Below are 22,663 nucleotides of genomic sequence, written 5' to 3'. Positions count from 1 at the left end.
CAGTCATCTCCGAGGAGGGGCATCAGTTCTGACAGTGCCTTTTGCGAGGGTTCCGAGGTCATCCTCAGTTCATTCAGATGACTGGTGGAGGCTGCTGGCCTCTCATATCGAGTGCAAGAACAGCTCACGATTTGCAGCACAGTTTCCAGAGTTGACTGGGGTCCCCAGGTCTGGAGCCGAGTGGACAATCTCGGCCAGAGGCTTTGTTGAGTCTGACAGTCTTGGCTGGACCTCCATTATTGGGTGGATAATTGTAGGACTCTCCTAGACAGGTCAGGGTACACTACACAAAGGAAGCAGCTACTCAGTTAGGTAAGTACTTGCGGGGTGCACATGGTGGTTTTTAGCCTACATGGTAGTCTGAGATACTCTGATGAACACAAAGCAGTTGACATACAGATAACAAAATCAGACAGCATTCAGAGTGAAGAAACTTTGACAAATTTTATCAGTTAACTGTTGTAGTTTTTGCAACAAAATTCCCAAACTTATTTATTTATGGCTTATTTACCCTGACTAGATTAGATGCTTCAGGCGCTAAATTACACATGACCAGGAACAATATTACACAGAAAACAAAATAATAATAACACTAGCATTAATAATGTATTATAATAATACGTTAAGACACAACAATCTCAATGCTAATAATTTGGATTATTAATGAAAAGTACACCCCCCCCCCACCCCAAGAAACATGGACCTTGCCATTGGTGTGGAGGCTTGCGTGCCTCAGCAATACAGATAGCCGTACTGTAGGAGCAACCACAACGGAGGGGTATCTGTTGAGAGGCCCGACAAACGTGTGGTTCCTGAAGAGGGGCAGCAGCCTTTTCAGTAGTTGCAGGAGCAACAGTCTGGATGATTGAATGATCTGGTCTTGAAACACTAATCAAAATGGCCCTGCTGTGCTGGTACTGCAAACAGTTGAAAGCAAGGGGAAACTACAGCCATAATTTTTCCTGAGGGCATGCAGCTTTACTGTATGGTTAAATGATGGTGTCTTCTTGGGTAAAATAGTACCCCATTATAATCTCCAGGAGGGGCCTACTTGAGGATGTCGTTATCAGGAGAAAGAAAACTGGCATTCTACGGATCGCAGCGTGTAATGTCAGATCCCTTAATCGGGCAGGTATGTAAGAAAATTTAAAAAGAGAAATGGATAGGTTAAAGTTAGATATAGTGAGAATTAGTAAAGTTCGGTGGCAAGAGGAACAAGACTTTGGTGAGTTGAATACAGGGTTATAAACACAAAATCAAATAGGGGTAATGCAGGAGTAGGTTTAATAATGAATAGGAAAATAGGAATGCGGGTAAGCTACTACAAACAGCATAGTGAACGCTACTACAGTAGTACAAGTTTATATGCCAACTAGCTCTGCACATGATGAAGAAATTGATAAAATGTATGATGAGGTAAAAGAAATTATTCAGGTAGTGAAGGGAGACGAAAATTTAATAGTCATGGGTGAATGGAATTCGGTAGGGAGGAAAGGAAACATTGTAAGACATTTCCAGGGGCAGATGTGGACTCTGACCACAATCTATTGGTTAGGACCTGTAGATTAAAACTGAAGAAACTGCAAAAAGGTGGGAATTTAAGGAGATGGGACCTGGATAAAGTGAAAGAACCAGAGGTGGTACAGAGTTTCAGGGAGAGCATAAGGGAACCAATGGGGGAAGGAAATACAGTAGAAGAAGAATGGGTAGCATTGTGGGATGAAACAGTAAAGGCAGCAGAAGATCAAATATGTAAAAAGAAGAGGTCTAGTAGAAACCGTTGGGTAACAGAAGAAATATTGAATTTAATTGATGAAAGGAAAAAACATAAAAATGCAGGCAAAAAGGAATACAAACGTCTCAAAAATGTGATTGTCAGGAAGTGCAAGATGGCTAGAGGACAAATGTAAGGCTGTAGGGGCTGATCTCACTAGGGGTAAGATAGATACTGCCTACAGGAAAATTTGAGAGACCTTTGAAGAAAAGAGAACCACTTGTATGAACATCAAGAGCTCAGATGGAAACCCAGTTCTAAGCAAAGAAGGGAAAGCAGAAAGGTGGAAGGAGTATATAGAGGGTCTATACAAGGCCAATATTATGGAAATGGAAGAGAACGTAGATGAAAATGAAGTGGGAGATATGATACTGTTTGACAGAGCACTGAAAGACCTGAGTCGAACCAAAGCCCCAGGAGTAGACAACATTACATTAGAACTACTGACGGCCTTGGCAGAGCCAGTCCTGACAGAACTCTACCATCTGGTGAGCAAGGTGTATGAGACAGGCGAAATACCCTCAGACCTCAAGAAGAGTATAATAATTCCAATCCCAAAGAGAGCAAGCGTTGACAGATGAGAAAATTACCAAACTATCAGTTTAATAAGTCACTGCTGCAAAATACTAATGTGAATTCTTTACAGACAAATGGAAAAACTAGTTGAAGCCAACCTTGGGGAAGGTCAGTTTGGATTCCGTAGAAATATTGGAACACGTGAGGCAATACTGACAGTCTGTGGAGATTTCAATTTGAATTTTCAGTTGTCCACTATCTGTAACTCATATGCAAATAATTTATTAAATTCATTTGGTCTTTATATTACAACCACTGAAATAACAAGGCTTCATTATAAAGGTACTGGTACATGTATTGACAATATATTTGTATCAAATGAGTTAGTGCATCTGAAGTCAGACGTAATTAAGACCTGGGTATCTGGCCACTGACTCAGTGCACATGGCAGGAAAGAGTGTATGTGTGGTCAATTATGATAATCTAAATATGTTTAAGTCTAATGGTGATAAAAGTTATTGGTTGCAAGTTTATCGAGAACATGCAATAGGTAGAAAGGTGGAAGAACTCATATCTACTCTTTCTGTATATGCTAAGATGTCGTTTCCCATTAACGTACCAAATAATAAAAAGGCACTAAGAGTAAATAAGGTCAAGGGTGAAAAGGTGTTGGAGATCAAGAGGGAGTGTGATCAATATTATGCCTGTACAAAAGTACAGGTTCTCAAGTATTTAAAGGCATGCTCACAGTGAAAAAGGAAAGATTAAGACAGGCCTTAAAGGAAGCTAGGTGTATGAAAAAATGAAGATATAATACTAACATCAGAAAATAATATCATTAACAGTCAATGCAACAGGAAAATGACTTCACAGGCTGAAGGCAGCAATCTGAATGCTGCACAGTTAAATACAGCCTTCACTGAGAAGGTGATTGGCACTTACAATATAGTCACTGACCATAAATACTGCCTGAGAAACACCACAAAACCTGGAAGTACATTTAGCTTTAAATTTGTCAAGGTACAGGATGTTACCTATATACTGAGGAAAATGAAGAACAGTTTTACTGATGACGTTTATGGTTTAAGTTCAGCCATGTTAAATGTGATTCAGTTCAGCTGCCAGAATTGATAACACATGTAGTAAATACATGTATTTTGGAGGCTCAGTTCCCCAGGGCAGTAAAGTCACTCGAAAACACAAAAAAGGCAGCCTCCAAAGTTGTGATAATTTTAGGCCTGTTTCAATTGTGCCAGTCTTGTCTAAAGTGATAGAAGCTATATTAAATAGTAAAATACTTTGAAGGAAACTATATCTTCAGTGATAGACAATTTGGCTTCAGATCAGGGTTAGGAACTGTTAAATCTGCCTTATCACTTTTAACACAGTGTGTGAAGCAACTAGAAAGCAAGCTCATGGTTCACAATAAACTCTGTGATTTATGAAAAGCTTTTGACACTGTGTCTCATGAAATCTTATTGAACAAAGTGCAATTCTATGGCTTTACACGAAGTGCTCGGGAATTGATAAAATCCTATCTAAGTAATAGAGTGCAGAAGGTGGTTTTTAATGGTACAGAATCAGATTACTTACTTGTGGGCATGTTCTGTACTTGGCCCAATTCTATTTATTATTTATATATATGACTTATCATGTAACATAGTTGGGCCATCAGCTAGGAGTTACTTATTTGCAGATGATCTTGCAGTCTGTATAACTGCAGAAACAGCACAGAAGGTCAAATATTAAGCAGACCAGTGCACTGTCAAAGTTGAAAACTGGTGTAAAGCTAATTCCCTTTGTGTCAAAAAAAAAAAAAAAAAAATCAAGACCTGTATGTATCGTGGAATAATAACACTGAACTTGAGCAGAGCTCAAATGCTGTTGATTTCCTAGGAATCTCAATTGATTCAAAAAGGTGGGAAGCAGCATTAGCAAAGGAATATTTTCTCCAAGGAAGCTGTGTCTTGGTCTAAATGTGCCAGTACTTAAAGCAAAAGAAACCACAGTCACATTTACTGTGGGTACATCAAAGCAAGGCAGCTAATGTCTTCAAACTACAAAATAAGGCAATAAGACTGATATGTAGCTTGGCACCCAGAGCTCACTGTAGACCAAGCTTTAAAAAATTACAGATTATGACCCTGCTGTCAATATTTATACCATTGTGTGTAATGCATACCAAGGAAATCTATCCGAAGTATCAACAGTATGACATGCGGCATAATTATAACACAAGAAACAAGCAAGACCTAGTTTCTTTCTGATGTAACTATAAAAAAACACAAAAGTGCTCTTTATACAAGCCCATAAAATTTTTTAATGCCATACCCCAACATATCACAGATCTTCCAATAAAAAAAAAAAGTAAAAGAATTTCTTCTTGAACTCAACATTTATGAAACGGATGAATTTTGAAGGGAGGCAAAGAATATGGTATGACCACACTTTGTGATCAGTTTTTACATGCTTCTATATATGAGTACGTCTGTAATTGGCTAAATTTACTATGCAATATCAATTTGTACCAGAAGTTCCTCTGTTTTGTAATGCCTCTGAGGTCTCTACAACAATAAAAATCAATCAATTGTAGACTTCCTTGAGAGTTTCATTTGCTTTCTCTTAGAGGAGTTCTCTTGTTTTCTCACTGACTATAATATTGCTGTCATCAGTGAAAAGAATTTTTTCACCATGAGTAACACTACTGGGAAAGTCATTGATGTACATCAGGAATACTATTGGTCCTCATTTGATACCTTGCGGAAACCCCATATTAATGTATTTTTCGCCGGCCGTGGTGGCCGAGCAGTTCAGTCCAGAACCGCACGACTGCTACGGTCGCAGGTTGAAATCCTGCCTCGGGCATGGATGTGTGTAATGTGCTTACATTTGTTCGGGTAAGTGTTTTACTAAATGTTAAGCTCTATTTGAAGTATGTGTTATCACTATTCTTTGTACCCTATCTGTTAGGTATGATCAAAACCAGTCCTTAGCTACCACTCTTTCTCCTAATGCTTCTAATTGATTTAATTGAATCTTGTGGTCGACTGCATCAAAGGGCTTAGAAAGATCATAAAGGAACCCTCTGACAGACTCTTCTTTATCAAGAGCATCGAGTACAACTTTTGTGCATTCTACGACAGCTGACTCCGTATTTTTGCCACATCACAAACAAAACTGTGATTCACTTAAAAGATTGTATTTATTCAGGTAATTCATTAATCTGTTTTTCATAATTGCTTCGATTATTTTTGAGAATGGTGACAGCTTGTAATTTTCTGCATTACCTTTCTCAAACAAAGGCACAACTCTTGCCTGTTTTAACTGCTGTAGAAATGTCCCTGGTGTACAGGATTCATTTATTATGTGTGTTAAGGGACCTTGTACAACCTCTATGCATTGTTTTAGTACACACATTGATACTTCATTTAAGCCTACTGACTTTGTTCGAAAACTAAAGTTTTACTGGCTTCATTATCTGTGATTTGAAGTAACATCATTGTATTTAGTGCAACATTTTTTACAGGGGTTATATTTGTTTTGGGGAATTCTTGCCGTAACTTCCCTAAAATACTTGAAAAATGCTCATTTACATACTTTGATAAGTGTTGTGGCTTATTTATTACCTTATCCTCCTCCCTTAGGAATATGTTATTCTGTCTGTCTTTCTTTGCCTCTCCCTGTTCCCGTTCCCGTTTTTATAACATCCCAGACTGCTTTGCTTTTATTCCCTGCATTATATATTACTGTGTCATTAAACGATTTTGTTGCAGCTATCAGCACCTTCCTATGGATCATTGTGACTGTTTTCCATGGAAGTGAGGTATTTAATTGTTTGGGAGGACTTCTTAGTACCTGCTGTTATCCATCTACTTTTGTGTGATGTTGATACAGACATGCATACTTTTGGAAATGCCTTTTCAAAGTTCAATTTAAATAATGTGGATTCTTATTCACATTGGTTTCCCTATACACTTCATACCAGCGTTTTTTTTGTTTTTGTTTTTTGCTAGTTCCTTTGAAAAATCTTTTATTTTCATTTCCAATGGATGTCATTTGTAGGCTTGTAGTTTATGGGATGATTTCATGTCTCATATTACTGTTGTTGTTTGACAGAGATGGTCTGATAATCCGAGATCTTTTACAGCTACATCACATTTTTCCCTGCCCATATTTGTGGCAACATGGTCAATTACTGATGAAGTCATTGTAGCAACCCTTGTTGCACTATTGACCAATAGGGAGAGGCCAAAACTTTGAAGTATATTTATGAAGGTGCTGCTGGATTCATTTATGATATTCATGTCCCCACACAGAATTGTGCTGAGCTTTGTACTTGAGACTTTATATAGAAATTCTGTTAATTTATTGAAAAACAGTGTCCACACTATCTCTGGGAGATCCATACAAACACAAAATTATTAATATCTTGGTGATATCAAGCCCTGTTAATTCAAACTGCTGGAGACACTCTTTAGGCAGGGGAACCTGTTGTCTGGATTTATCCTAAAAAAGACCTACTTCTCATACTGATGACAACAGGTATTTGACCATGTGTGGCCCGAGATCCACCCCCTATACTTTCACGAATCAGCTGTACCAATCTTCCTTTGCCAGTCCTGTTTAGGTATAGGCCACACCCAGTGAAACCCCATCTGTCGATAGTCCCGACGGGCATGTGAGCAAAGTTGGCTTCCCTAACCCCAAATTGATTCGCCTGACATTTCCATCAAGGTGTGGCCAATCGTGACACCGGAACAGCTCAACAAAGTGTACTGCCACAAGTCAGGGAAGCTATCTTGCCCAGGTCACCACCTATGTCATGTGCCCTATCCCTGTGCAAACTGTTTCCTGCCCCACCCACTATCACTACATGGTCTTCTTTTGTAAAGACCTTAAGTCCTCTATCACATGACTTTGCCCTGCATTTGGCTGGAACATACTGGTGGCCTGGTATGTTGCCCCTAAACATTCCTGTAACTCGGGGCCTACAACTCACCCATGCCTAATACCTAGCAGCAGCACTTTCTTCTTCCTAACATTTTGTATATTTCTAAGCTTCTTGGCCTCAGTTGAAGTGTGCTGCACATTTCTTGCTCCGTGTTCTACCGGAGGCTCTGGCAGTGGTAGACACACAGTTTTATCATCAACCCCAAAAACATCAGATCATGTTCTCTTTCTTCCTACCCTCCTACAAGCTGCCAGTTCACAACCTCCCTATCTCTCTTGATCCTTATCAGTTCCTTCCTTGCTTCCTTCAACTGTGCCCCAAGGGCACAGATTTTCCTTTCCTGTACCCCAACCAAAATGTTCCTACTGCATACTCTGCAGTTCCAGGAGAGAGCTTCTTCTGTTCTCCCAAGATTCTCCCTCCCCCAGTGAAAATATTTCCTACAAGGTTAGCAACAAATCCCTCTACTCACAATGCTATAACAGCTTCCACATTTCCCACTCATGATCAGTTTCAAAAGAATAATTAAGTTTTAAATTTGTCCAGGACACGAGATTGGCTATATGTATGCAAAAATGACATGGAGGTCTTACATGCCATTGTTGTTGTTTTTGTACTGATTTAGAGATACAATGACAGGAGAGTGAATTAGTAATTACTTTGCTTTTAGAGAATTTACTTTAGTGTTTGGTCAGGTTTTAAATTTATGCCTAGATCGCCTCTAACTAGTGAACAATATGAAATGTGTTAGTTAAATACAATTTAAAAAACTTTTAATTATACTTTTATTGTAACAATAGGCACTGATGAAACTAGTAGCTGCCTTTCTTAAACGAATTTTCCGCTATCAAGAAAATTTTTATGCAATTTTTTGTGTTTTGGAATGCAAAATTTCGCATTATGTCACAATTATCGTGACTTCAGATTACACAAAGTTTTTTTATTTTTTTTTTCAAGAATAATCTCTATGGGGACGCAAATATTCAGTTTTGTGACAAGAATGGACACTACAGCAAATATACAAAACAAAGGAAATTTAAATTTGACACTATTTCCTCTCAAATAAGTTCTTTTAGTGGACGAAGAAAACACCTGTGATCTCACTCGCTGGACATCTTGTCTTCCTGTTTGTTTACTTACTGGGCATGAAGGGTAAGCTTTTGGCTTAAAAAAGGTAGCTGGAGATTCCACACAGCACACCAGGTATGAGATTAATTATGTAATATGCACTATACTGAAATGCCTTGTGAGACGTCTATAAATTCAAATATGCTCAATGTTACTTTCCTGTTTCAATACACAATGCCTGCATTCTGATTTAGTGTTTACTTATTTGCTTACAGGACCTGTCATTGGGTGTGAGGGATAAGCTTTTGGCATACCATGGCAGCAAGAGCATCCAAACAGCACACCATATATGCAACTGATTGTGTGTAAGCACAATACTGAAATGCCTTGTGAGTCATCCCTATATTCATATGCCCAATGTTGCTTTCCTCTTCCGATACACAATGCCTTACAGGACTGTCAGTAAATGAGTGTGTTGGACGCCAGCTCTGTCCATCACTGTGGCTGTCGGATAGAGAGACCAACAGCTGTGCAGGGGCTCCAGGTGCAATTCCTGGCCAATTTGAGAATTTATCCTCTCAGAGGTTGGGTGTTGTGTTGTGCTTATCACCATTTTACCATTTCTTTAGATGCAAAAATAAGCAGTATCAACTGATGTAGACTTGCAGTAGGCAGCCGATTTCTCCTGCATACGATCTCCCGGCCAGAAATGCCATACTGTCATTTCATTTCACGCTACGTATGAAACTGATTCTCTGATATGCACATTATTGAATTGTGAGTCATCTCTTAATTTGTATATGCTCAGTCGGTTTAATATTAATTTCCAGGGCTCTAGAGTAAGCAGTGTGTAGTTGTGTGCACTATGATGAGTTGTCGTGTCACATAGCATGGCAATACAACATGTGACTGCAACAGTGCCAACAGCACTGGGTAGTGTTGTCTACTTCACTGCATGAGAAATAGAGCTGTCACGATGGCCAGTCTGACCTCAGTACTACATGTTTGCATGTTGGCCAGTGGATACTTGGAGCAAATCCAGTAATACTCACATATGAAGATTCGTTTATCTTTAACATCACAGAATCATGTTTCTATATCTGCTCCATCCCCATTCCCCAGTGGAAGGGGGTCACAATTATTTTGTGCACATGAGGCTGCTAGCAATTGGATCCTTTCTACTTTTCAAAATTGCATTAACTTTCCCGTGCTCATCCATCCCTGTCCTCAATCCTTTCCCTTGCTTACATTGGCCTGGCTATCTTTTTTTTGTTGATATCCCTTACAGTATTATTCCTCTTGCTTTACAATTCCCTTTTTGGAAATTTTGGTCCCTCTTTGGGGATTGAACTACTCTAAATTTTGTCTCCATGGTGTGAGCCAGCTGTGGAATAACACCATACATGAAGTCTTTGGCATGTGGGCTTACCACCTCTTCCATTTTTTACCGGAAGCCATTGCCCTTTTTGTGCTGTACAGCTAGCACAGTAGTCATTTCGTGTGCTTGGGGTGTTATGTACTCTTTTGATGGAGTCCTCTGAAAACAGGGATGACAGTTCTGATACATGAGCTGCTACCTCCCTGTGTATGCCTAGGAGTAGTGGCTTGTCATTCTGAAGCATTGGAACTCCCAGCAACAGCCCCTATGGCATTGGCCCTTGGTGTGGCTGAGTAGTGCACAAGGGGAGAGCCCCTGATTGGTTTTGGTGCTATTAGGGTCTACACTTTGTATCAGACTTAAAAAACCGGCCGTCTTTGGCTGACCTTTAGTCAGGAACGACTTTTCATGGTACCCCTTTTCAACTTACAACTATCCCCTCATGGGAGGAGGGTCAGACTCGCTTGCTTGGGGTCAAATCTTTTCCCCATTACCTGGTCTGCATCAAGACTGACAAGGACACCTTCCCACCATGAACCCATTATTTTGGTAGAAACTATCAAAGACAAGTTTGGCAAACCATTACTCCTCACTAGCCTTTGAATATGCTTCAGGGTGTCTTTTTCATAGAGACCTCATCTTCCAAACTGGTGAAGCGTGGGCCAGTCTGGAGTGGCAAGGCATTCATTTTGTTCATCATATTCAGAAAGGCACTAAGGAAAACCACACTGATAATGACCACTTTATTCTGGTCTTTGAAGGGGATACCCCCAAGACAAGGTCAAGGTTATGGCTTATCACTGTGCACTGTGATGTATGTCTTGCCACTGCTAAAATGTTTTTGGTGTTTATGATTTGTACACATGTATTAATCCTGTATGCAATGAATGAGGATGCCCAGGTGTGCCTTTGTTCTACTGACCACATGTATTCATTGTCACAACTGTCGCTGGTTTGTAAGAAGGAAAGAATATATTGGGGTATACGATCAGCTTTGCCTTGTGTCTACAAAAATCTACTATTGACTCTGTTACATCCTTTCCCCCACCTTATCCCAGTGATGCCTCACTCTTCTCTCCCTCTCCCCTGAACTTACATCTTCCTCCCCTCCAACTGTTGCTCCTTTCATCCACCAGAGAAGTGCCTCTTCTCTGGTGTCTGCTGCCATTAGGGCCTCCTCTCAGTCCAAGAGTCTGCTGGTACACATTGGCCATGGAACCGTCAGCTCTAGCATCCCCAAGGTTGCCTGGTCTCTCTTTATAGAACTAGCAGAAGCCTCTCTCCCCCCTTACCTCTCTGGCATCTAGCGTGTGTCCTCCTCTACTTATGAAAGAGAAGAAGGGACATAAGTCCTGGGATGAGGACACTCCATTGCTGAGGAGGATGGCATTCCATAGGGTTCAGTGTTAAGTATCCTTTTCCTCATCACTATTAAAGGACTTGTGACCTCCGTCAAACTGTTGGTCACCCCTGCTCTGCATGTGGATGACTTCTGTGTTAAATAACTCAAACACTTGGTGGCTTTTGTGAAGTGACAGTTCCAGGGTGCCATGTGGTATGCTTCTGCATGGACCTTCTCACACAGTTTTCAGTTTTCTCCTCTTAAATTGTGGGTGGTGCATTTCTGTCACCATATTGTGTACGATACCAACTGGAGCTCTATCTCGAGACCCAATTTCTGATTGTGGTCCACCACTTCCATTTCTTGGGTCGTCTTATGACATTTACTTGTGTGTGTGTGTGTGTAGGGCTCAGTTGCTCCTTCCATACTGATCCTCTTGGAGCAGGTCCACCATTGTGGTATCTATCTGATCATCAGTACCTTTTGCACTAGCCGTATTGTTTCCTGGTTGAAGCTGGGGTTGTCCCCCACTCACTGCCCTTTTGGTACAACAGTCTAAGCTTCCTGTTTCCTATGCCATCACCATCTTCTCTTTCCCCACACATCCCTTATATTTTATACTTTAGCAGCAGGAAATTGCTCGCTCTTCAGGTGAGTTTAACAGTTGGGCTCCAGCTTGCAGTCCTTTGCCATGATTTTTATCTTCCCTCTTTGTCCTGTTCCCCGTTCTCTCCAAAAACCTCCTCCCCCTTGGTTAGTTCCTTGATCCCAGATTCAGAGGGGTCTGTGTTTCATTGTTTGTTCTGCCAGCTTTTATGGGAGTTTCAGGCTGCTGTTGTGTTTTAATGGAATGGCTCTAGGCTCTAAATCTGCTAATTAGAAGGAATGTGCCTTCTGCTGGCAAGTAACACCATCTCTTACCTGCCCCATGTAGCATGTGTACTGCATAGCTAATGGCCATTTACCAGGTTCTTTAGTATGTTTAACAGTCCTCTCCCACCCACGTTATGTGCAGACTCGATAACTGCCCTTGAGGCTATCAGGCAGTGGTTTTCCCTCCCTCTTCTTGGTCTATGACATCTAAGACCACCTTACCAATCTTGACCATGCTGGTTGTCCAGTTGACTTTCTTTGGGTTCCCACTCATGTGGGTATCCCAGGTAATGAACTGCTGATCCTGTGGCTGGAGGGTGTGACCTCTCTGGTGCTGGGTTTGCAGCCTCACGTCCAATTCCTTTTTGCTCAGCCTTGAGCTGACTCTTGGAGGCCAACCCCCTGCCTAATAAACTTATTGCGATAAGGGGACTCTTGCCACATGGCCCACTGGGGATCTACCATCCTCTGCGAACTTCGTATTGGTCATACAAGGTTGAATCTAAGCCTCTTACTCCATAATGATCTGTAACCCCCACATTTTATGAGACTCCCCTACCATTTGGCCTTTTGCACTAAACACACTCTTCCATTCTCCATTATCACAGATGGTAGCATACAACCTTACATAGTTACATCTGTCTTTGGTTTTCATCATAAAAGTGGTTTGTTCCCTAGATTTAAGTACCTGAATTCTCTTCCACAATTGAAGGCTTTCATCATTGCTTTCATGCTGGTCAGGTTTTCCTCTCCATTTTGTGCTGTTTCATCACCACCCCCTCTTCTTGTGTCATCCCCCATTGTGTCGCAATCATGGTATGAAGTGGGAACTGGGGTGGGTTAGCAGTGATTCCAGCACCATGTCACACATAGCACCATTGGGGTGTCTTATGATCTCCCCCTTCCTCCCTCCAGTTCTTTAATCTTCCTGCCACCCCAGTGTTCCATCTTCATTTGCCTGTTTTGCTTCGCCATCAAATAGATTGTGCTGTTGGTTTGCTGCTCCCACAGTCTCTGCCACTTTGGATCTTGGGACAAATGATGTCACTGTTTCGTTCCTCTCCTCATTCAGACAATCAATCAACATCTGCAGCCAGCAGGCAAGCAGTGAGACTTGGTATCTGCTCTCTTAGCATCTGTGTCAGGGTGTTACTAGCATTAATGACAAGTTTGAAATTATTACTTGTTTCCAAATAAAAACAGCCACTTTTGTGCCCTGGTAAATCAGAACTACAAAATTATATGCTTAAATTTAGGAAATAATGGCCCGCTAAAAACAGAAAATTCTGGAATATGAGTTATTTGGTTACAGATAACTTTTCAAAAAGGGGATTTTTTTTTAAAAAAAGTAAAATTATACTGCAAATTGGAACGTGAAAGGCTTTCAGTTGGGTTATATTGCTAATTCATAATTACTCATTCCTAATTCCAACTGCATGTGTTTGTACTGATACTGAAATTATTATTTATTCACCAAATTTTTTTTTTGGTAAATGATTTACATTATCAGGAAAATTGATTGTGAACAATCAGATGTTAGTGTATTCTTTGCTAGAATATGAAAATATTTAATCTGTTTAACAGTTGCACTAGTGTTAACCATCTAGCTAGATCAAAAATAAATATATATTACAAGTTGACGATTGCAACTCACTCTGTTGTCACGTTGGGACAGTTGTCAAATGTGTGGCCATCACCAGCAGTGCGCTGAGCCTCAGTCACAGTCATCACTGCCCAGCACGGCTTGGGAGGGGGCTGACCCAGTGATGCCAGCATTCTAGGCTGCTGGCACAAGCCGCAGCAGTTTCTGGTGGTCCCACGTGTCAGCAGAACTGCCGCACCAGAGGCCAGTGAAGAAGGAAGGAATATCGACATCTGACATTCTGTCAACAGTGAGGCCGTCAGAGACAGAGCATAAGCTCTGACTGTTTCAAGGATGGGGGAGAAAATTGGCCTTGGCCTTTCAAAGGAACCATCCCAGAATTTGCCTTGATTGATCTAGGGAAATAATGGAAAACCTAAAACTGGATGGCAGGACACGGAATAAAGCCATCATGTTCCTGAATGTGAGATCAACACACTAGCTAATGTGGTGTAAACCTTCATCCAGAAGTGTTCACAGTTTCTTCTGTATCAGGAACTGCCATGAGTATGCAGCTTGAGGAATTTGTTTTCTTTGCTCAAAACAGTCTCCTCTGTACTGCAAGTTTTCTCTTGTGGGCTATTGAAAGAGACGCCACTACTGGCATGAACAGCACCTCCACTAGCCTTCAGTGAAGTTACCATTTTGTTGGCCAGCTAAACTTCAGTAACTGAAATACCAGAAACAATTTCTGCCAGTACCTCTGTGTCACAGGAACAAACTGGCTTCAGAATTTTCCTCTCCAACATTCATAAGTAGTACATCTGGTAATTCAGAAATTTCAAACGGTTTTTCTTCTATACTCTCTACTTCATAAACATTATGTATATGCTTGCACGTATTTAACTTAATGCTATAACCAATACATGCATAGTAATATCTATTAATTCTTACTTTACACTCAGTGCACACTAATTTGGAGTTACAGTGGATAATATTTTCTTCCACAAGGTAAACTTCAAGTGATTTTGTGGCTGGTACTTTCCAACCTCAGCCTACCTTTCTAGTTGAGTCCTTATTCATCAAAATACTGGATTCGTGCTTATGGTGGATGTTTTCATTTTACTTGTTAGTTTTGCTTTCACAATGACAATGAGCCTGTCAAACAGATTTGCTGTTACAAGCAACGTGAATGCAAGTACACCTTTATCCAAATGTTTCACCTGCTTTGCATTACCATGTAGAGTAAGTGGTGGTAATATGCACCCCCCCCCCCTTAATATCTTAATAATATTTAGCTGAACTCTAGTGGTGTTAACATACCATTATTGGTTAATACTTAGATGCAACCTACTAAGTATTGGCAACAGTTTCAAATAGATTAAAAGTATGGTATTATTGCATTTTTAAGCTGTCTACACTAGTTTACAAGGTGTATGTGACTGTAATGTGGACCCCAGGGTCCATATTATAAGCAGACCGTAAAATGTTTTTATTTCTGTTTTCAGATGCCTAGGACTAATCTGGCACCTAAATGAACCCGTAAAAGGCAGGTGTGGGATAAAAACAAAATGCGAGAGGCAGTGTCTGCTGTTGTAGTAAAACTCATGGGAGTTAAAAAAGCAAACATTGCGCTGTCCCAAAAACAACTCTGTGCCAGTATGTGTATGAGGCTAATACCTGACAGATGTTGAAACTAAAAAGTTTGGAAGAAAACCAGCTGCCCTAGAAAGAGAACTAGTGGTTTACATACACTATATGGAGGCCAAATTCTATGCTTTTACTAGTATGGATGTTAGAAAAATGGCCTACCAACTTGCAGTTGTGAATGGAAGGGCTTGTCTTGGCCATTTTCTTCGACGTCATCAAGATAAGCTTTCGATTAGAAAGCCAACTGGAACATCATATGCTCGAGCAAAACGCTTTTCGCATGAGAGAGTTAACTCATTCTACGACTTGCTATAAGCTGAATTCTGGAAACATAAATATCCAGAAGATCGTGTATGGAACGTTGAGGAAACAGGCCTTAGTGTAGTTCAGACTGATACTGCAAGCAGAGGTAAACGCCAAATTTGTTCTCTAACTGCTGCTGAGTGTGGGTCTCTAGTAACGGTCATCTGTTTGCTGAGTGCAGGAGGTTCTTATGTTGCCCTGATGTTCGTATTCCCGAGAATGGATGAGGGGAAAGACCATTGTTTCAACTGATTTGCTGTACAAAAAAGAGTTAGAAGTCATTATTAAAGAAAAGAGAGGAAAAGAACTTTGCCAAAGACCCCCTAGTGAGATAAGCTTCTACATCCTTACATTTGTCCTCTAGCCATCCGTGTCTGCTTAGCCATTTTGCGCTTCCTGTCGATCTCATTTTTGAGACGTCTGTATACCTTGTTGGCTGCTTCATTTATTGCATTTTTATATTTTCTCCTTTCATCAATTAAATTCAATATCTCTTCTGTTATCCAAGGATTTCTAATAGCCCTCGTCTTTTTACCTATTTGATCCTCTGCTGCCTTCACTACTTCATCCTTCTACTGTATTTCCTTCCCTTGCCAAAGAAACACACTATATCATAGGATCCAACAAGTTTGCTTTCATGGAGCATCCACTGCCAAATATTCTCGCTGTAGTGAGTCTTAAGTGCACCCATAAATGTACGATCTAGCAGTTGCAGGACTAGAACAATTAGCCTCAATAACTTCGTCATTCTTGGGCGGCAGTTCATAGTTACAATTCGCTGAAACCTGCCAGCTTGATCACCCAACCTGTTGGCGTCGTCTTTTTTACCTGGTGTGCTAGGTGAAGGCAACTCCAATCGTTCAGCTCCAGATACAATAACCTCTTTATCTGACGGCCTCTCAAGTCCGATGTCAGTTTTGTCTTCCGGGAGGAAATCTGCATCGGTGAATACGGACTGGTCCGTGGGCCATACTCCAGTAGCTTTCAAACCTTTAATAGCAAATAGCATTGTTGCACTTTTGATGAAAAAAGCGTTGAAATTTGAAAGACCACCGCGGCCTGCACATCCCTCGGTCCATACGCGGAGTCAGTGGAGGGGAGAGGCGACAGGTATATATACCACACCGCCCGCCGGCATTGGACGTCAGTCAACAGGAGTAATCTGATGATGATGGCACGCTACGCCGTGACTGGAACACGATAGTGGGAAAAGGAAGAGAAGGAAACGTAGTAGGTGAATATGGATTGGGGTTAAGAAATGAAAGAGGAAGCTGCCTGGTAGAATTTTGCACACAGCACAACTTAATCGTAGCTAACACTTGGTTTCAGAATCATCAAAGGAGGTTGTATACATGGAAGAACCCTGGAGATACTAAAAGGTATCAGATAGATTATATAATGGTAAGGCAGAGATTAAGGAACCAGGTTTTAAATTGTAAGACATTTCCAGGGGCAAATGTGGACTCTGACCACAATCTATTGGTTATGTCCTGTAGATTAAAACTGCAAACAGGTGGGAATTTAAGGAGATGGGACCTGGATAAAGAGAAAGAACAAGAGGTTGTACAGAGTTTCAGTGAGAGCATAAAGGAACAATTGACAGTAATGGGGGAAAGAAATACAGTAGAAGAAGAATGGGTAGCTTTCAGAGATGAAATAGTGAAGGCAGCAGAGGATCAAGTAGGTAAAAAGACGAGGGCTAGTAGAAATCCTTGGGTAACAGGAGAGATATTGAATCTAGCTGATGAAAGGAGAAAATATGAAAATACAGTAAGTGAAGCAGGCAAAAAGGAATACAAACGTCTCAAAAATGAAATCGACAGGAAGTGCAAAATGGCTAAGCAGGGATGGATAGAGGACAAATGTAAGGATGTAGAGGCTTGTCTCACCAGGGGCACCCAAAATCAGTTGCCTGTTACCTGTCTAGCGGCGTAGATCGGCGTGCAGTGGTGTACAATACGTCGTTTCTGTTCGTGAGATCCTTGTTGCCAGCATCAGTCACTGACATACTTCGGTATCTGGAAGTGCTGGATAACAGCGTTGCATTGCAAGAAAATTGCAGAAGACGAAGAGGAGCTATTTGCGGAGTACATTTCCCCATCATGTTCTAGTTCTGGGTGGAGATTTTAATTTGCCAGATACACCAGGTGACCAAGAAGTCAGTATAAATTTGAAAACTGAATAAATCACGGAATAATGTAGATAGGGAGGTACAAATTGACACACATGCTTGGAATGACATGGGATTTGATTAGAACAAAAAAAAAATATACAAAAGCTCAAAAAATATCCGACAGGTGGCGCTTCATCAGATCAGAATAGCATGACAAAGCAAAAATGATGTTCTTTACAGGAAATGCTCAATATGTCCACCATCATTCCTCAACAGTAATTGTAATCGAGGAATAATGTTGTGAAAAGCACTGTAAAGCATGTCCGGAGTATGTGGTGAGGCATTGGCGTTGGATGTTGTCTTTCAGCATCCCTAGAGATGTCGCTCGATCACGATACACTTGCGACTTCAGGTAACCCCAAAGCCAACAATAGCACGGACTGAGGTCTGGGGACCTAGGAGGCCAAGTGTGACGAAAGTGGCGGCTCAGCACACGATCATCACCAAACGACGCGCATAATAGATCTGTCAGACATTTTGTGAATTTGTTTTTTCTAATAAATCCCCATGTCATTCCAAGCTTGTGTCTCAATTTTTAACTCTCTATCTACATTATTCCATGGTTTATCACTTTTTCCAATTTATACTGACTTTTTGATCACCCGTTAGACTGGGAGACTCAAACGTTTATAACGGGTGGCAGGGAAATTTTTTTAAAGTGCTTTATCTGAAAAACTACCTTGAGCAGTTAAACAGAGAACCGACTCGTGGCGATAACATATTGGACATTCTGGCGACAAACAGACCCGAAACAGTTAACGCAGAACACGGAATCAGCGATCATAAAGCGGTTACTGCATCACTGATTTCAGCCATAAGTAGAAATATTAAAGAAGGTAGGAAGATTTTTCTGTTTAGCAAAAGTGACAAAAAGCAGATTACAGTGTACCTGACGGCTCAACACAAAAGTTTTGTCTCAAGTACAGATAGTGTTGAGGATCAGTGGACAAAGTTCAAAACCATCGTACAATATGCGTTAGATGAGTACGTGCCAAGCAAGATCGTAAGAAATGGAAAAGAGCCACCGTGGTACAACAACCGAGTTTGAAAACTGCTGCGGAAGCAAAGGGAACTTCACAGCAAACATGAACATAGCCAAAGCCTTGCAGACAAACAAAAATTACGCGAAGCGAAATGTAATGTGAGGAGGGCTATGCGAGAGGCATTCAATGAATTCGAAAGTAAAGCTCTATGTACTGATTGGCAGAAAACCCTAAGAAATTTTGGTCTTATGTCAAAGCAGTAGGTGGAGCAAAACGAAATGTTCAGACACTCTGTGACCAAAATGGTACTGAAACAGACTGAAGGCCGAACTACTAAATGGCTAATTCACAGAGGAAGACTGCACTGTAGTTCCTTCTCTACACTGTCGCACATATGACAAAATAGTAGATGTCGAAAGAGATGGCAGAGGGATAGAGAAACAATTAAAATCGCTCAAAAGAGGAAAGGCCGCTGGACCTTATGGGATACCAGTTCGATTTTACACTGAGTACGCGAAGGAACTTGCCCCCCTTCTTGCAGCGGTGTAGCGTTCCGAAAGATTGGAAAAGGGCACAGGTCATCCACGTTTTCAAGAAGGGACGTCGAACGGATGTGCAGAACTATAGACCTATATCTCTAACGTCAATCAGTTGTAGAATTTTGGAACACGTATTATGTTCGAGTATAATGACTTTTCTGGAGACTAGAAATCTACTCTGTAGGAATCAGCACGGGTTTCGGAAAAGACGGTCGTGTGATACCCAGCTCTCGCTATTCGTCCATGAGACTCAGAAGGGCATAGACACGGTTTCACAGGTAGATGCCGTGTTTCTTGACTTCCGCAAGGCTTTCGATACAGTTCCCCACAATCGTTTAATGAACAAAGTAAGAGCATACGGACTATCAGACCAATTGTGTGATTGGATTGAAGAGTTCCTACATGACAGAACGCAGCATGTCATTCTCAATGGAGAGAAGTGTTCCGAAGTAAGAGTGATTTCAGGTGTGCCACAGGGGAGTGTCATAGGACCGTTGCTATTCACAATATACATAAATGACCTTGTGGATATCATCGGAAGATCACTGAGGCTTTTTGCGGATGACGCTGTAGTATATCCAGAGGTTGTAACAATGGAAAATTGTACCGAAATGAAGAAGGATCTGCAACGAATTGACGCATGTTGCAGGGAATGGCAATTGAATCTCAATGTGGACAAGTGTAATGTGCTGCGAATACATAGAAAGATAAATCCCTTATCATTTAGCTACAATATAGCAGGTCAGCAACTGGGAGAACGCATTAGGAGTGATTTAAAATGGAATGATCATATGAAGTTGATCGTCGGTAAAGCAGATGCCAGACTGAAATTCATTGGAAGAATCCTAAGGAAATGCAATCCGACAACAAAGGAAGTAGGTTACAGTACCCTTGTTCGCCCACTGCTTCAATACTGCTCAGCAGTGTGGGATCCGCACCAGATAGGGTTGATAGAAGAGATAGAGAAGATCCAACGGAGAGCCGCGCGCTTCGTTACAGGACGATTTAGTAATCGCGAAAGCGTTACAGAGATGACAGATAAACTCGAAGACTCTGCAGCAGAGACGCTCAGTAGCTCTGTATGGGCTTCTGTTGAAGTTTCTAGAACATACCTTCACCGAGGAGTCAAGCAGTATATCGCTCCCTCCTACGTAGGTCTCGCGAAGAGACATGAGGATAAAATCAGAGAGATTAGAGGTCACACAGAGGCATACCGACAATCCTTCTTTCCACGAACAATACGAGGCTGGAATAGAAGGGACAACTGATAGAGATACTCAAGGTACCCTCCGCCACACACCGTCAGGTAGCTTGCAGAGAATGGATGTAGATGTAACGAGCGTTTGATCGTCTGTTATGTTACAGCGTGTGTTAAGGTGACACGAAAAGAACTGTTACCCGTTCCAAGCAAAGGGCTCCAATTTATGCAAACGTCTGTCACGCCTAAGGAAGGAACGCAAAAATAAACCGCGTGGTTTACAGGGATCGCCACGAAGGAAAACTAGTAATTTTGGGAGGAAACCCGTCGTCGTAGACAATTTCATAAAATCGATCCTTCCACAAACGATGGAGGGCTTTTACATCAATCTAAAAATAGTGCCGACATTACGGAAACTACAAATTGTCGTGAAACAAAAAACTCCAGTTTTACTCGTAACAGGCTCGCCAAAAGGAATATTTAACTTTTCTAAAATTCCATACTCTTTATGTAAGAAAGATTCTCTAATCTGTTTTTACACAAAACAAATAATCGTTGATGCTACCAAAACACATGTATCCTTTTTGACAGCTGACAATAGAGCAAATAGCCAATGGATATAACATTGTCCACATACTTTTCACGTACGTTTACGAAGGCAGTGACAAAAAATGTAGTGCAAATCGGACTAGTACAACACAAGAAATTGTAAATTTCTTGTTACTTTTTAAACACTCATCGTGTTGCAAGACCTGTTAAGTTTCAACGCAATCCTTCAAAGAAAACTTCTATCCTTTAGTAGAAACACAAAGTGAGAATAATTCTTAAATTCTACAGTTTCATTGCGCTTTATGGGGTAGAAGTAGAGGAACGTACATTCACATGAACAGGCATTCGGTTCCATGTTTGTAGTAAAATCCCGACTTACGTTCATATGTTAATATTATTTACTCTATAGCGTTATGTTTCGGAAGAAGCTATCGTCTTTTGTATTCTTTACGGTACTAAAACACTCGTCTAAAAATTAACGCTGCCGGGCCGTGTATGCAGACGGCGTCGCCGCCGACTTAAAGCGCGCGCCGCGGCAGGGCGGTACTGCGTCGTGAGACAGCCTGTGGAGGCGCCCGGTGACGTGGCTGGGTAGCCAGAGTGGGGACAGACTGTAAGCGGGCACAGTGAGGATCCATAAGAAACGCATTGTCGTTGATACAATCTGTCATATTTCAGTGTCAGTTAATAACGTATCTACCATTAAAACTTTCAGTAGGTCAGATTCAATGTATGGCCATTCGACAGTCACAGTCGGTAGAGCGAAATGATGAGGTAGCTGGTAATGTGATTCTTGTTTGCGCCTCAGTGGATCCGAATATTTTTATTACTAGTCTTCGCTTTTTCTGTTAGGATCTGATACTTTTATTGCACCGAAAAGAAAGTATATTCTCTAATATTCGATGTTACATATGTACGTTCCATCTGAGGATGGAGTTTGTTCGAATGGTTTAATCTACAAGACAGATTGCACTACATGCAGTAAGATATAACAAGAAAGTGTAAAACAATTCTTTTTTATTTCACATGTTGTGAAGATTCTGCTGCTGAATAGGAACAAATATAAAGTAAGACTTTGAATCGCGCTATTTGTTACGGAGCTTCTCTTTCTGCCTTATAACATGTCCGTGGACACTACACGCAGAACAACGTGACTCTCACGTGGACAAGAGAGGAAAGGCGCGTTTTAATAGCGCTAGCTTAAGAATTTTACGCCCATGCATTTTGTAAAGTGGGTGATAGAGAGAAACGTGTGACGAGGGCCTCCCGACCGCTCGCCTGGTGCAGGTCTTTCGACTTGACGCCACTTGCGCGTCCTTGGAGATGAAATGATGACGATTAGGACAACACGACACCCAGTCCCTGAGCAGAGAAAATCTCCAACCCAGCCAGGAATCGAACCCGTCTGTCACGCTGACCACTCAGCTACCGGGGCGGACAACCGGGTGATGTGTGACCCAGATGCTGCCGCTGCGGTCGCGTGTACCACGTTGACACGCACATGCTGTATGCACAAGTCAGAGCGTTCGGCAGCACTTTCAACTTGGCACGCTCAAGACTGATGTTCACAACACCGTCCGTGTAGTGACGGCATTACACTTTCCTAAAACAGTGCACGGAGATCGGCGCAAATACTGTTGAGTAGTACTTAAGATAGGGAAATAAATTAGTGAAGTGAAGTAGAAATTTAAAATTAATGAGAAACTTCGTTTAGCTTAGAAGAGTTACACTCTGGCAAACAACGGGCAGAGCAGAAGAGGCAATGACCGCGAAGTCAGCACATT

The sequence above is a fragment of the Schistocerca gregaria genome, chromosome 6, assembly GCF_023897955.1.
Source record: "Schistocerca gregaria isolate iqSchGreg1 chromosome 6, iqSchGreg1.2, whole genome shotgun sequence".
NCBI lineage: Eukaryota > Metazoa > Arthropoda > Insecta > Orthoptera > Acrididae > Schistocerca > Schistocerca gregaria.
Note: the sequence above shows the minus strand (reverse complement) of the source record.